The following is a 15684-nucleotide window of genomic DNA, read 5'->3' as shown; positions in this document are numbered from 1 at the left end:
CTAAAATGAATTTTAATACAGAGATATTTTTTTTCCTGTCAGTTATGTACAATACACATTTACATAGATGATTTGGCACAAGGAAGAAAAAACTGCACACAAAATAGTTTCCCCTCTTTTATTAATTTTTTTAGCGCTTGTACTGAGAAGACAAAACAGAGACTGGACACGCCATCAAAACAAGGTGTTCCCATAGCGTTGCTAACATTGTGAAATGACAACAAAAAGCTAAATTAGCAAATACCAATATAAATGTACTGTATATTACCAATATATAAAATAGACCTCACTGGTATGGTTTATTTTCAGATTTCAGAAGATGGAGAATTCTTCAAAGCTACAAGCTAGAGGTTTTTCGGCGAGCACATGACACAAAACATTCGCCACAAATCATTATAAATCGCATATCCGTTGCGTCATCGTTTTTAATGCTCCGTGGTACACCTTCAGCTTTATAAGTCTCCACGATCTCACGCAATCAATCGGTCAATCAATCAAAATCTTAACCGTGGTTGACTTTGCTTTCCTCTATTTTACATCTTTTTTACATCCCGTCGTCATCTGCAGACGTTGACAATAGTAACAAGCCTATTTTGTCAAAATAACGAGTAGAAACAAAATGTAAGAAGTAAAAGTAAAAGGAAAAATACGTTCTCAACTAGGGTACCATTATGTTATCAATCTACTTAAGTACAGAAACAAATAATTTGTACTTCATTGCTTCCCACTACTGAGAGTCAGACAATAGTTTTAAATAGTAAAGGCAATTTGGGGATAGCATACATAGTTTTCCATTTGAGAGACCCCACAACATATAATTTCAATCAAAATCAATAGGGTTTATCCAAACCGTGTGTCAGGTGCCTTTTCCTCTGTAGTCCATCCAAAGCCTTGCACCACAGCAGAGTGGTTGCCTGCAAGGCATGCCCTTTGTTAATAGCAACGAAAAGCAGCATTTGAAAAATGTCCCGAAAAATCTAAATATGCCATGCTACATTTCTATTAAAGTCACATTAGGAGACACATGATTGAATAGCTGGTGTTGATAGAGTTCTAACAGTGTTATCTTCTCTTGTAGTCATTGATCCATGCTTAAATCCATTTACAGATGAATATTTTCATCACGCCGGCACATTTGCCCTGTGGCTATGTGCTTAGTGATACCAGATAAGAGTTATTAATATGTATGCTGTCTGCTCTCTGATCAGTGTTTGCTGGGAAACCGTGTTTGGCTCCAATTATACACACTTTTATAAAGTTATATTGCCTGAGGTTGAGATTTAAAGGGTGAAATTATCCTGTTGTACTTTTTACATGATTTTACCTTGTGTTTTGATGAGACAATTTTGCATGTGGCTTTATTGAATATATTTCTTATCTTTTACTTTTCTGGGAGATAATCCTGTTCAGCAATTTACTGAGTCTCTCTCAAAGGTATTTGAAATAGTCCAAAATTAAACTACAATACATTGCATCAAGTTAGATTAGTAATGTATCGGTGTGCAAAATTAGTGTTTCGTTGAGTCAGTCTTTGGTTTAGTAAGTTTTATTAAGTTGTATGCATCTTTCCTTCAGAGTCAATCGTCAATGCGCTCTCTTAAGAATCAGTCTTCTTTTAGCCTTGCTGTGATTTAGTTGGGACTTTTTTTTTTTTTTTTTACTTAGTGTTTGTCACTTTAATAGTCCGTCTTTATTTTTGTGGTTTTGAACTAGAGTAATTTGAGTTATCACTGAGTTTATGTGTGTCTGTTCAAGAGTCAGTCTTTATTGTATTTGCCTTGAAGTGATTTAGTAGAAGCTCTATGAATGAGCTTTTCATGATTGTGTGCCACTATGAGTCAGTCTTTATTGTAGTCTTGAAGAGATTTATCACGAGTGTCTCTTTAAGAGTCAGTCTTTGAAGTATGTCAGGTTGAGTTGTACTGATAAGGTATTTTTTTTTCCAGTTCATTTTTTAAAAATTTTCATTTCATTTTGACAAGTACAGTTTATGGCAAATGCTACTTGGGTAAATGTAGCGGAGTAAATGTAGCGCATTACTACCCACCTCTGACTGTGGCTGTGAACAATGAGTTTGTCATGGATGCCTGTCTCTTTAAGAGTCATTATTTAATGTATTAGCCTTGATGTGATTTATTATGACCTTTAACAGGGACTTTTGTCATGGGTTTGTGTCTCTGTCAGCCTAGTTTTTTTGTTTGAGCTGTATCATTGAGTTTGATATTTGGGCAGTGCAGTGAGCAGCTGTGGCCCAATGGTTAAGATCATCACCTGCCACGGTGGGGGACCAAGGTTCAAGACCCTGACCGGACCATCCCCTGGACTCATGGCTGTGGTGTCCTTGAGCAAGACACTGCTCCCTGGGTGCTTCAGCTCCCCCCTGTCCCAGTGTGTTCCACTAGCAAGTATGTGTGTTCACTGTGATGGGTAAAATGCAGAGAACACATTTTTCAATAAAGGTGATTCTTTCTTTCATTTAAAGAATAATTCTATTGACGAATAGCTAACATGTATGATATGTTTTGCCTCTCAGGGCAGAAACTTCACCGGGTGCGCGCCACTTGCGCTATGTGCTGAGGGCAGAAATTCAGGTTGCTAATCAAAATGCATCTTTTGTTTCACATGATTTCAAGATGGCAGTTCACAGTGAAGTTTTCAGTGATTACTTCTTAGAGGATAAATTGGTCGATAAGTGGCCAGACTTTTCCTCGTCCAATTTCATGAATAAAACTGATACCACTGACAAAATAATATTACTTATTCATTTATTTTTCTATCTCTTGGAATACCTGCTGGCGATGATCCGTTTTTTTAAATCAGAAGATGTTACGTCATTTAAGTAGTTATAATCTGGCCACATATCGACCCATTTATCCACCAAGATGTCGATGCTAACTACTTCGCTGGGGGCCGCAAGCTTGATATCATGTGAATGGAGTCTGCGTTTTGATTGGCCACCTGAAATTCTGCCCAAAGCATTTAGCTCAAGTAGCGCGCACATGATGAGTTAATATCAATACATGCTAGATGTTTGTTTTAAGGCCTCCTGAGGCAGAGTATTTACCGAAAACTCCACACACATGGCGAGCTATCTGCTTTTTTTTTAACCAGATAGCGCCAATGTGTGGCAGACTTGAGAGTCAGTTTTTATTTTAGTCATTTGAGTTGTATCCTTGAGTTTTTTCGTTTGCGTTTGTGATTTCGTGTGGACCTGAACAAAATGATTGTCCTGGGTGCCTCTCACTATTTAACTCATTCACTGTTGTGGACGTTTAGATTTAGCAACTGGAATCCAAACTTTTACTGTCATCAATGTATGTACTTGTCAGGTACGTTTTTCAGCAGGTCGGTGTGGAAGAGGGTCTCCACCAGCTTGTTTGTGAAATTCAGGGCTGTAAACCACTGTACTGACTAACAGATCCTTGTAAATGGCAGGGTTGCATCACTTTGGGTTTGAGATCCGCACAGCTTTTGAGTAGAAGATAAAGATTTAAGGGTGAATATCGGCCTGTCACGTGGATTATGAGGGAGAAAAATGCTAACGGGGAAGTCTGACAAGTTAAGGCACCTTAAAGTCGAACAGTGTATATGTATGATATAATCTGAGTATGTGTCGCGGTCGGTAGTAAAAAGTGTGTTCCAATCATGAAAAAAAGATGACACATTTCATTGAGTGAATGATAAACTCGAGCAATGCAGTAAATCAGCTTCGCTCATGTCGCGTTTTATAGAATGTTGTTCTCTTGTTCGCTGTTATGAATTTATTATTTTGCCATCGAATGCCCTCTGTTTTGTTTTTGTTCATTTATAATTTGAGGTGTCACAAAAACAAAAAAAATATTAGTGTAAAACTTACGTTTTCGCAAAAAGCTTGTTTTTGCCAAAACCAATGCTTTGGTCAAACAAAAAATGCTATAAACAATTTTTTTTTTTTGCTCGGTGAAGTATAGTCTAATCTCTCTTTTGGTCGTTTCGGTGTTTTTGTTGTCACAGAATACAATATTCTGTGGGTCTTGAAAGATCAGTCACAATGCTCTGAAACAGATGCCAATATGGGGGACGCTGCTTTGAAAACGACCGGCAGTGAATGAGATGATGTATTAATGACTTATTATGAATTTCAACTAGTAGTAGTTAGTAGTTTTTCATTAATTTCTTGAAACTGTATTGATGAGTTTGTAATCAGTGCATGTCTAAGAGTCCGTCTTCAGTCTATTAGAAGTTATTTAAGTTTTTAAAAATTATTATTATTATTATTTTTAATACTTACGTGTGTGTCACTTTAAGACCCAGCCTGGTTGGAGCTGTTGCTTGACTTCATCAGTTGGTGTCACTTTAAGAATCAGAATGTATGGCCTGATCTGATTTAGGTGGACTTAGAACAATCAGTTTATCGTGGGTGCTTGTCACTTTGCTTTTCATTGTCCAGGCCTGTCGTGGTGATTTCGCGTGGACGTGAACAATAAATTGTGCGTGTCACTTTAAGAGTCCGTCTTCGGATGACTCCTTGTTGATATTAATAGAGCTGCAGCTGTGTCTTCCTCGTGTGACGTCATGACTCCGGCGAAAACGGCAGAGCTGTCCTGTCACAGCAAAAGCGACAACATCGCCATTCCGACCTAAAAATAACAACAACAACACGGTAGCTGCTCCTCTTTTGTCGGGTCGAGTTAACAGGGGATACGGAACGAGAGACCCCCCCCCCCCCCCATCCCGCTTGGCGTGTTCCACCGCGTTCAAACTCTTCATTAAAAAAGCAAGAAAAAAAAAACAACGAATCACCCTGCACGACATCATCAAACAACATAAAAACCTACAAAGAAAGAGACTAAGCAGCCTTTTTTTCCTTCGTCGCTAGCCCCCGCAGCTAGCCTCCATCTTTAGCACGGAGCTAAAAAGAAGCTAATGTTCTTGTTTTCCGGATCAACAGGTAAGAAACGCACTCAAAACTGTCGCAATGGCGTAAAAAAAATGCAATTAGGCGGCGGGGAGCCGCCGAACTGCCGGTCCGGACCGGGACAGCTGTGTTCGCCGCTTTTATGACAACCGGCGGCCGCTGGGCGACTTATGTAACTAACGGCGAGCCGCTGGATGAGGGAGGGAAGGAAAAAGAGAGAGAGAGGAGGAGGGAGGGAGGAAAGGAAGAGCTTTGAATTCACATGGCAGCTCACATTTTAGCTCGGGACAGCAATACAAAGTGCGCGAGCGAAGGGGGCTTCTGGTTCGGGAGGAGGGGGTACGACTCGGGCTACTACCGCTTGGCCGCTAAAGTGAGCCGGGGAGCCCGCGGCGAGACCAGACGAGACACGGCGCTCGGACAGAGGCGGTTGCGGTCGCCTCATAAGTAGTAGGTTTTTTGTTATCTATCTCCTGTTTACTTTTAGGGGACTTGTTAGCATTTATTTTTTCCTCCCAGTCCGCTTCGTTGTTTACTTTGCGTTCATTGATAACTTTCTGTGTGCGTAAACTGGATGAAAAGTGTTGGAAATGGTGCGTTCACGGATCAAAGCACTTGTTTTGCACCGCTTTCATTGTTAGGGGGCGCATGTTAGTTGACCCCCCCCCCCGTACCCCTTATCAGCTTGTGTGAAACTTAGTACATCCTGATAATGTTTGCTGCAACTTTGGATGGTGGATCGCGAGAAGCCTCTTGTTGCAATCAACTTTGCCCAAGCCCCCCCGCTAATACCACCTTCACTAACCTAAGCGCCCCCCCCCCTTCTTTCCCCCCTTGTGGTAAGGAAGTGTGATGTTCCTTTGAGATAAGGGAGCCCGGGGTAGGCATGACAACTCTCTGGGGAGAGCCGAGTATGCGAGGCCAGCACAATGAAGCACACACTGCGAGGAAGGCTTTTTTTTAACACAGTCCTTCCACAGTTCTCCAGCCCCCGCTTCACCCCCTTTAAAAAAAATTAAAAAAAAAAGTAATACAGAATTGCTCGTGTGCGCGCCTACTTTTATGCATAGATAACCTTCAAGAGTTTTTTCAAGAGCTTACTGTACCTCACAGTGACCCTACAGTTGGAGGAAAAGCAAGGGCTTGGCGTCACAGTGTGAATGAAAAGCATGTTTTAACACATTTTGTGATTGTATCTGAAATATAAAGAAAAAACAATTTGCGTTGTTTTTTGTCTTTTCATTGAACAGTGACAATACGCATCCACAGGGTAACCCATCTTTGTGGAGCTGGAAAAAGTTTTGACCTAAGTTTCAGAAGCTTTAAATCCTGAAAAATACAACCTTAATGTCAAAAGAAAAGCATGTATTTCCACATTTTGTGAGCTTTAATTTGGATCAGAATCACAAATAAAATACATTTTTGGTGGTTTCCATTGGATAGTGATGATCTGCATTTGTGGGTTAACCCTGTTGTTTGGGGGAAAAAAAAAAATTGGTTCAGTAACTTAAATCCTGGAAAATTAGTGCTAAAATGCATGCAAATCATTTATGATGTGTACATTTTGTGAATTTCATGTTGTCATTGGAAACTCAGACAGGCCATTTTTTTTCATTACATAACGATGCACATCTGCATGTTAACCCTGTTGAATTGAAGTTTTCAAGTAAAGGAAAAAAAGTGTTAACTACCTTAATTTCTGGAAAAAGTTGTACGAAGAACCATAGTTTGATGAAAATCATATATAACCACATTTTATGAGCTTTGTTTTTATACAAAACAAAAGTCAGAATTGTTTTTTTTATTTTTAATTTTTTTTAATTAGGCAGCGAAAAAATGTGTCCGTGGGTTAATAACCTTGTACAGTAATCATGGAAAATTAGTACCCAAAAAACAATAGTCCAATGAAAAGCATGTATTTCCACGTTTTGTTTGCTTTTAGTTTTGATCTGTCAGTCAGTTTTATTCTTCATTGGAGAGTGACAATACACTGTGTAGGTCAACTTTGTGGAGTTGAGAAAAAGTTATGTTATGTTTCAGCAACTTAAATCCTTAACAGACGCATAGTGTCCAATAACAAGCATGGCTCTCCACATTTTGTGATTTTCTTTGTCTGAAATGCAAAAGGAAAGTCATATCTTGGTAGTATTTTTCTTTTTATCTGACATTGGCAATGAGCTTCCATGGATTACCCCTGTGGAGTTGGAAAGAAAGTTGTCAAGTATGTTTCAGCATCTTTTAATTCTCAAAAATGAGTTGTAAAAGACATAGTGGTGAATGAAAATATGTCAGGATTCAAGAAAAACATTTTTTGGTAGTTTTATCTTTTCACTTGAGAGCATTTGTGGGTTAACCTTTTAGAGTTGGAAACACACTACGTAACTTAAATGCTGAATTATTAGCAGTAAAAAACGGCTGGTCCGATGAAAAGCATGGATGTCCACTTTCTGGACGCTTTCTCTTTCTGTCTGAGATGTAAAGAAAAGTCACATTTGTGTTTTTCTTTTCATTTGGACAGCGATGGCGCGCATCCACAGATCGATGTGGTGGCGAAAAAGTATTTTCAAGTATTTTTCAGCATATTTTAATTCTGGAAATATTGTACTACAAAACATAGTGTCCAATGAAAAGTACATTTCTACATTTTGTGAGCTTTTTGCTATCATCAGAAATGCATAGAACAAGATTTTCTGTTGTTGATTTAATAAGACGACAATGGTACACAGTGGGTTTACACTGCAGAGTTGAAGAAAAATTTGATTCAGTATCTTAAATCTTTGCAGATTAATACTAAAAACCATGTCCAGTGTGTCCAATGAAAAGCGTGTGAGATTTTTGTTTGTATCTGAAGTGCACATAAAAGCCAGTGTTGATTGTTTTTCGTTGGAAAGCAATGGTACACATTTGTGGGTTCACCCTGTGGAGTTGAAAAAAGCTATAAAGGGTGTTTGAGCAATGTTTGCACTATAAAACACATTTTCAAATGAAAAGCATGTATCTCTGCATTTTGCGAGTTTTATGTTTTTTGTCCAAATTAAAGAAAAGCTAATTTTGGTTGTTTTTCCTCTGGACCGTGATGATAAGCATCTTTTGGCTATCCTGGTACAGCTGAAAAAACGTTTGGTCCAGCAACTTAAATCATGAAAATGTAGTGCAAAAAAAAGACAGTGTCAAATAAAAAGGATGTATCTGTACATATTGAGTTTTCTGTTGTTATCCGAGTTGTAGACAAAAGCCAATTATGGTTCTTTTTGGTTGAACCGCAAGGATACATAGTTTAAAAGTAGGTTTCATCAACTTAAATCCTGGAAAAATTAATACTAAAAAACATAGTTTCCCATGAAAAGAATGTATGCCCCCAATGTATCCCCACATTTGGAGAGTTTCTCTTTGTGTCCAACCTCAAGAAACGTGAGATTTGTGTTGTTTTTCTTTTCATTGGACAGCAGCGATATGGAGTCTAAAAAAGTTATAAAGGGTGCTTCAGAAACTTAAATACTGGCTTAATTAGTACTAAAAATTAAAGTGTCCAATGAAAATAATTGTATTTAAATATTCATATTTTTCTTTCTCTATTCGAGACGTAGAAAAATCATCAGTTAGCTCAGATTACACATTTTTTTGCTTGATTAAAACTATTCTTTTTAAGCAATTTACTATATTTGTTTTATTTGCCTACAGTTTGTAGGCTGATATCTCAAACACAAAATAGCTTTTACACTAATTCTTATGAAAGCAAAAAATGACTTGCATTGTCCTGAAACCTAAACTCAGCTATTTTGTATATTTATTTTAAATAATAAATTGTGGGTACATCTCCCCAAAACCTTTTCATGTTCTGTGTAAAAATACCTACATGCTCTTCATAGGACACAATGTTGTAACGTTATTGATATAATCAATCAAAAATCTTTTTAGATTGAAATACCACCAGATTGACTTAGTCATAGCTCCTCAGGGTCCTTTGCTCAGTCAGCTTTTTTTTTTTTTTTTTTTTTTAAATAGACTTCGTCAACTGTAGCTTAACTGTTTTGCACGTTTCACAGTGTCCCGGTGAAAATCCACCACCCTTAAAGTATCTCTGTATGTAAAATATTACTCCCCATCCTCTTAGACACTGGATATTATTGTCTCACGGCCTTGTTCGAAGCCACTATTAAACCTCAAACTAGTTGACGACCTCTTAAATAGAACGTCTGCTTATAAAACTCTTTCCCGTATGTGTGGGAGAGAACACAGCACTTTTGTGTGTGTGTGTGTGTGTTTGTATGTATGTGTGTGTGCGTGCGTTATGGAGACAACCACGGATTACTCATATGGCTGCAAGATGTGAAGCCTCTGCGGTACAACTCGGCTGAGGAGAAAGTTTTCTGGTCGCGTGGGAGAAAAGAGCGAGGGCCTCGGACTCTGGAGCGAGGAGGGGAAGTCGCAAGCGCTGGAAATGTATCTCGCCGTCGTTTTATTGATGGTTTGACGTGCTGTACGACACGGAGGAACAACTTTAGTGATTTTGCGGGCTGCCGCGCGTTTGTCTTTTGGTCGCTTCTGAGCAGCTCGGCGTTACGGGGGGAGGACGATGGGGAGCGAAAGTAGACATTACTCCTGGCCCGTGCACCATTTGAGGCTGAATGGTGGTGACCATGATCCCGTGGAGCTTCATGAAGTACGCCACTAGGTAATTCGCATCTGACAGTATGTATTTAAACAAGTTTGTCATTTATGTAGAAATTTTTTCAAACTTTCCAGCAGGGCTTTCCTAACTTTTTCAGCTCAATCGCCAAATCAGAGCTATAACAGAAGCACCGGCTTTGATCCGGCTGTGCCTTTCACACATAATTCAGAGAAGCGAGATACTACCACAACGGGTTGGGTTTCCATGCAGCGGTGTGGCATCTCGCATCAGATGATTCAGGTGTGATGTTACAAATGGAATTTTCACTTCAGGATTATACTATCTGAAATGATCCCAGTTACCTGTATTATCACAATATTGATAAAATCATTATTTTTTAAATTATTTGAATACGTTATTTGAATGCTAAAAATATACAATTCGAACTTGTAAACAGCAGCAACCATAAAACATTTTCATGGATCCAAGATGCCAGAAAATTGACTTAAAATAGCTAACATGATAATACTAAAATAATGACGTGCTTTGATGTACAGTTTTGGGTGGTCGCAGTCCTCTTTTCTGGTTTGCATCTTTTTGGTTACGGCAGGCGCCAGGTGGGAGAAGCCAAATAACAACTTCCACTCTGAGAAAAGCTAAAAACGGTAGTATTGATAATTGATTTGAAATGGTAATATTAACCGTCTGGTAGATAATCACAGTTAATCGGAAAACAGTTTTAATCCCTATATGACAAAATAATTGTCGGATGGCAACGATACAAAACAACAGGCAGGAGATGTGGGTGTCTGGTGCTAAACTTCACAGCCCCTAATACCCTTAATGCAGTCATCGTCCCAACTCTTGTTAATGCTCTGTTACTACATCCAAAGCCTGAAAACACTGCCTTTTACAAGAAATTTCAATGTTTGAGTAACACTATTCTCTAACAAAGTCCTGCTGCTGTTGATGATTCTGGTGAAGCTCCCTGAAAACCATCAGAAATACACTAAACTGCACATTTATTGTGACAGGCAAATGCGAATGACTGTGGTGTCCTGTTATTGTTTCTTATTTGAATTAGTGACTATTTTGTGGTGGTTCTTGTTGTGTATTTTGTTTCTTGGATACCAAACCGCCTCTGGGGGTCATTCTTAATTATTTAAAAAAAAATATGATTGAAATCCATTATGTACTATGAACATTTGTAGTTTGTTTAACAGTTATGTTATGTTCTAATAAATAAAATACTGAAGCCTTCTGTGGGTTCATTTTTTGAAAGTTTGTTGTGTTAGGTGTTCTGGATAATTTCACAGTTTAGTTGGGGGGGGTTTGGAAGCACATACCAACAAATCTGTCGAAAGACCAAACACAATGATTTATTGTAATCATCTTTTCTGGTGACGTGAAGCGCTCGTGCGCGAAAAATTGGAAACACCATTTGTTCTTTGATAGCACGATTCTGATATACAGGATATAGTCTATTATCTTTACAGTTGTCTGCTGACTATTCAGTCTTATTTTCCGCTAAGAAGTAAAGACGGTGGTTTATTAGAGCGATCATCTGATTGAACTTAGCACTGTGGCTCACATAAAGGAAAACACCGATTTGTCACGGCTAGTTTATTTTTAGAGGAAAAAAAGTTGTGAGGTGCATGGCTCTGTCGCACTCACACTTGGACTCAATTGTTTCAACATATTTTACGAGCTTCCCCCCCCCCCAATCTTATACTGTGTAGCATATTTGCTCATTATAATAAGTGCATGGATTCTAGGTTGTCTGGGTCCTAGCAGTCGTATTTTTTAGTTTTTGTTTTTTGTGGAATATGAGACAGTTTTTTTTTGCTCACGCTTTGATCTCAGAGACTAAATAATCCTCCTGTCACGACACCGAGGAAACTGATAAAAGTGGCGGCTGAGTGGATTTAGGCGTTTACAAGTGCCAGGTGATGGCAAATGGGTTACAAATGCCCTCCTTTTTGCTTCTGAACTGCTCTATAAAAGTCAGTCGCACGAGAAAGCTGGCATCTTATTGTGTGGACTGGTTTGTCTCCAATTTTCCTTTCTTTTGCCACAAAACGTTTTATTTTTTTTGTTTTGGGTGATCAATCACTCTATACCCACATTATTAGTTCACATAATATTTGTGTAAATCACATTCTTGCTCATATGAGCACCCACAGATTAAGGTGGTTGCATCATCAAACTGCTAAATCTGAAAGAATTTTCATGAGCTTTAAATTTGGATTTAAACCAATGACCAAGTTTAGTCAAAGTGTATAGATAAATAGAAAATGCTTAATTATTGTAAAAGTTTTTCTGAAATATTTATAAAGTGAATAAAATGATCAGGTTAAAACATGTTCTGCAAAAAAAAAAAAATGTAATAAAATCTCTCCCTTCACTTTTTCTGAATTCTTTCCTGGTATTAATCAATATATAACAACAATGGTATTGATATTATCAGTATTTGGATGCTCATCACTACTTGGACATGTACAAGTAAAAGCGAACTACATCAGAATCATGATCAGGAACTTAATTTATTACTTTCCATATTTAGCCCTCTTAAATACCTAAAAATAGAAACAAATATTTGTTATTATATTTTGTCTTATTTTGGGATTTTCCGGTAGATGTAATGATCTCAAATTCCATCCATCCATCCATTTTCTGAGTCGCTTCTCCTCACTAGGGTCGCAGGCGTGCTGGAGCCTATCCCAGCGATCATCGGGCAGGAGGCGGGGTACACCCTGAACTGGTTGCCAGCCAATCGCAGGGCACATACAAACAAACAACCATTCGCACTCACAATCACACCTACGGGCAATTTAGAGTCTCCAATTCATGCATGTTTTGAGGATGTGGGAGGAAACTGGAGTGCCCGGAAAAAACCCACGAGGCACGGGGAGAACATGCAAACTCCACACAGGCGGGTCGGGGATTGAACCCCGGTCCTCAGAACTGTGAGGCTGACGCTCTAACCAGTCGTCCACCGTGCCGCTATGATCTCAAATTATTAATTAAATTTGAAATAGAAAGATCCTTTCATCCCTTTTTAGATTCCCCCCCCCCATACTGTGGGTCAGGACCCAAAGTGGATCAAGTCAATTTTTACTCTGTTGGCAATTGACAGACTAAAGGGCTGCAAGTTATTTTATTGACTGTTAATCCGGCACACATTTCTTGGCAAATTCCTTTTTGACTCTTGGCTGTTGTAATACATTAGCGTGTGTTTTTATTCCTTCAAAGTGTAGGTCTCGTCTCGGGCTGAAAAAGCCAGCGCTGCGTAGCGTTAAACACTGCCGTCAATTAAAGCCATCATTGCACAATTAAGATGTTCATTTGGTGTTATGAGTCTGTATTACAGGACTCAACACTTTCCCATGAGCGCAGCCACCTGACGGTAATTTCCTTCGGTTTTTCCCACATTAAGCCATCAGACAGAGAGACACTGAAATTAGCTTGGAAAATGTGACCGAGGCGTAAGTGGCCTGGATGTGATCTAAGTTGTAGGTTTCTTTTTGTTGGAACCCGAAAAGCCTGATGGGGAAAGTACTGAGCTATTTTTCTCCTCAAGTGCTGCATTCTGCTCATTTATTTCAATTGAGGACGTATCTGTTTGCTTTAATGCAGGTACATCTGGCATGACATGTAGCAGCTTGCAGGATTAGGCGTTCACTTTCAAGAGCTGATAATTGGTCGTCTTTTGTTGTTTATCATTGGTTGAAAGCAGCTTTTTCTGCAGATATCTTTCTAGTCTGTGGTGCACTTCAGTTCAGCTAACAATGGCATGTTTTGGTCAACCCTTTTCTTGTCCCATCCTTGTCGCCAACATATCGATATTCTGATGTATAATATTGTGTTTGATACAGGATAGATACACAACTCTCAAAATTATTGCTAGTTCAAGTACTTTTTGACCAGGTTTAATCTCACTGCAAATGAGATTAAGCACTGAAAGCAGGTTTTGTTCTGTATTATACGCTTGCACTCAATAATGCAACGTACAACATCCAATGATGACTGTGAAAAAAAATTATGTATCAGCTTTATATCGGACTCAGTTTATCATATTGAATAATGTTATGTCTGCTTGACATGCAGGACGAGATGAAAATGTTAACCCTTTTTCAGACCCCTTTTCTTCCACTACATCGATTATCGCACTCATGATGTGCAGTATTTTTGTGATAATACCCCGCATTCCCACCCCAGCCCTTAGTGGTACTCCAACAATGGAAAAACAGAAAAAAAGTTGCGTATCATACTCAATTGATCTGGAGTGAATTTTGTCAGTACAAACAAGGATTTCCCAAACTTTCCTCTTCAGCATCCAAACTTCTAAAAACATACAATATATTTCACACAACAAAGAGCACAACTGATAATTTTTTATTTTTTTTTTTTACCTACAATGGTTGGGTCTGGAACGCTTCCCGCACGATGAATAGGGGTTCACTGTACATGGTTTCGAACTTTAAAGTTTACAGGTGGTCTCAGTGTTAGAATGGTACATGCTGAAGAAGGGGCCTCATTTCAGCTGCTTTTTAAATCATAGCTCAAACACACAATCACACACAAACGCTCAACTCCATTATAGCATTGTAGTCTGGATAAAAACATCTGGCGACTGTTTCAAAGTAGTATTCTCTCTGAAATGGGCAGGTCAACCATTCTGTCTACGAAACAAGGACCAGACGTTTTATGTTGTCCAGGCTAATTGTAGCTCCGATTTGTAACGACAGTGTTTTTTTTTTTTTCTTTTTTTTTTTTTTTTTTTTTTTTTAAATAGAGCTGAGCCGGCTGGTCGGATTTTCCCGGCTGGCGGCAGGAAGAGAGCCAAGGGATGCGAAACCCTCTCGGCTTGCCTCTGGTCCAGCTTGACATATTGACTGAGACCCTGAGAGAAAACCCAGAAAGGCAGAATCTAGGGGAAGTTGGAGCAGATGCCCTCAGGCCTTCTCTTCACGGAACATGAACTTTGGCGGAAGTTGGTGGCCCACTAACTTGACATCTAAAAGTAGATCCTTAGATTGCATTTTATACAATTATAAATTCTTCTGATGTAGCTTTTTCTTTTTTTTTTTCTTTTTTAATATAATTCCCCCAAATTCCTTTGTGTTTGGAGTGGACTGACATCAAAAGATCAATAGGACGGAAAATCCAATAATTATGCATTTATCTCCATCTGGGTTGGAAACACAACTCATAAAGATTTTTAGATGAGCCAAATAATTGGAGCAAGTAGAATTAAAATAGATGACAGTGAACAAGACTAATATTTAGTAACTGCGTCAAGCCTGTGAGCCACTGACATCACCAAACATTTGCTTTTCTGATATTTTGGCAGGCTTTTACCGCATCCTCTTTCACTTGTTCCATTTGGGGTGGGGAAGGTGGTATACTCCCTTCAGGACTCCTCTTTAGATTGTAAAAGGGATTATCGATATGGTTTAAGTCTGGAGTTAGATTTTGTCAACATCATGAAAAGCAGCACAATTTTAAAAGATAACCTTAAATTGTTCTCTAACGCTAAGCAACCAGTAGAAATGCAGAAAAATCTTGGATCTGTCAACTTCTATTTGCTGGGTAACGTCACACCAAGTTTAGTCCGGAACTCATTGCACATTTGTTAGTCACGAGGAAAATATTCAACAAATTGTTAAATTTACTCACATCTAAGTTAGGATGGGCATAATAACCGATTCATTGTTGATCGCAATTTTATTGTTTTTTAATTTACGTGTAGTTGATTAATCACAACTTGAAGCAACTGTGGCAAAATTGTCTGGCCTACTTGGTGAAACGAGCAGAGACACTTTTGATACAGTCTCTCAAGAGTTTACCGTCTCAAGATGAACGAACGTCTGCTATGGTCAGCAACTCTTCCTGACTGCTCAATGACTCTGGCATTGAAGTAGGAGTTCAGAACCTTCAGAGAGAGCCCATTAAAAAAAATATTCACGAGATTAATTGATCTTTAATGGCTATCCCAAGTGTAATTTGTAATTTATGTTGGCCCTTATACTGGCTGTTAATGGCATAAGGGAAGTGAAGTTTCTTGTTGACCTTCTGAAACTCTGATAATTTGTTTAAAAACAGTGTTTGCCAAAACTTTCCGACAGGACAGAAGGCAACCTTTCTTCTGCTCACCGAGAAGAACAGCTCCTAA

The 15684-nt window shown here is 38.7% G+C and overlaps 1 protein-coding gene across 6 annotated transcripts in view; it reads left to right on the top strand.

Annotated features, from left to right (window-relative positions):
- Window positions 1-15684, top strand: part of trps1 (trichorhinophalangeal syndrome I) — a 171739-nt gene that overhangs the window by 39422 nt on the left and 116633 nt on the right. For 2 of the 6 annotated variants that reach the window (XM_061664811.1, XM_061664804.1), the window contains exon 1: window positions 5194-5347. The exons of 1 other annotated variant lie outside the window; for it this stretch is intronic. The gene's annotated coding sequence lies outside the window, so the exon portion shown is untranslated. Of the gene's footprint in view, window positions 1-2418; window positions 2460-4567; window positions 4931-5193; window positions 5348-9507; window positions 9573-15684 lie in introns of those variants that run through there. 3 more of the 6 variants (XM_061664807.1, XM_061664805.1, XM_061664808.1) reach the window with 3 other exon arrangements.

Source organism: Phycodurus eques, chromosome 20 (assembly GCF_024500275.1).
Source record: "Phycodurus eques isolate BA_2022a chromosome 20, UOR_Pequ_1.1, whole genome shotgun sequence".
Lineage (NCBI taxonomy): Eukaryota > Metazoa > Chordata > Actinopteri > Syngnathiformes > Syngnathidae > Phycodurus > Phycodurus eques.
Note: the sequence above shows the minus strand (reverse complement) of the source record. Positions and strands in the feature narration are given on the sequence as shown.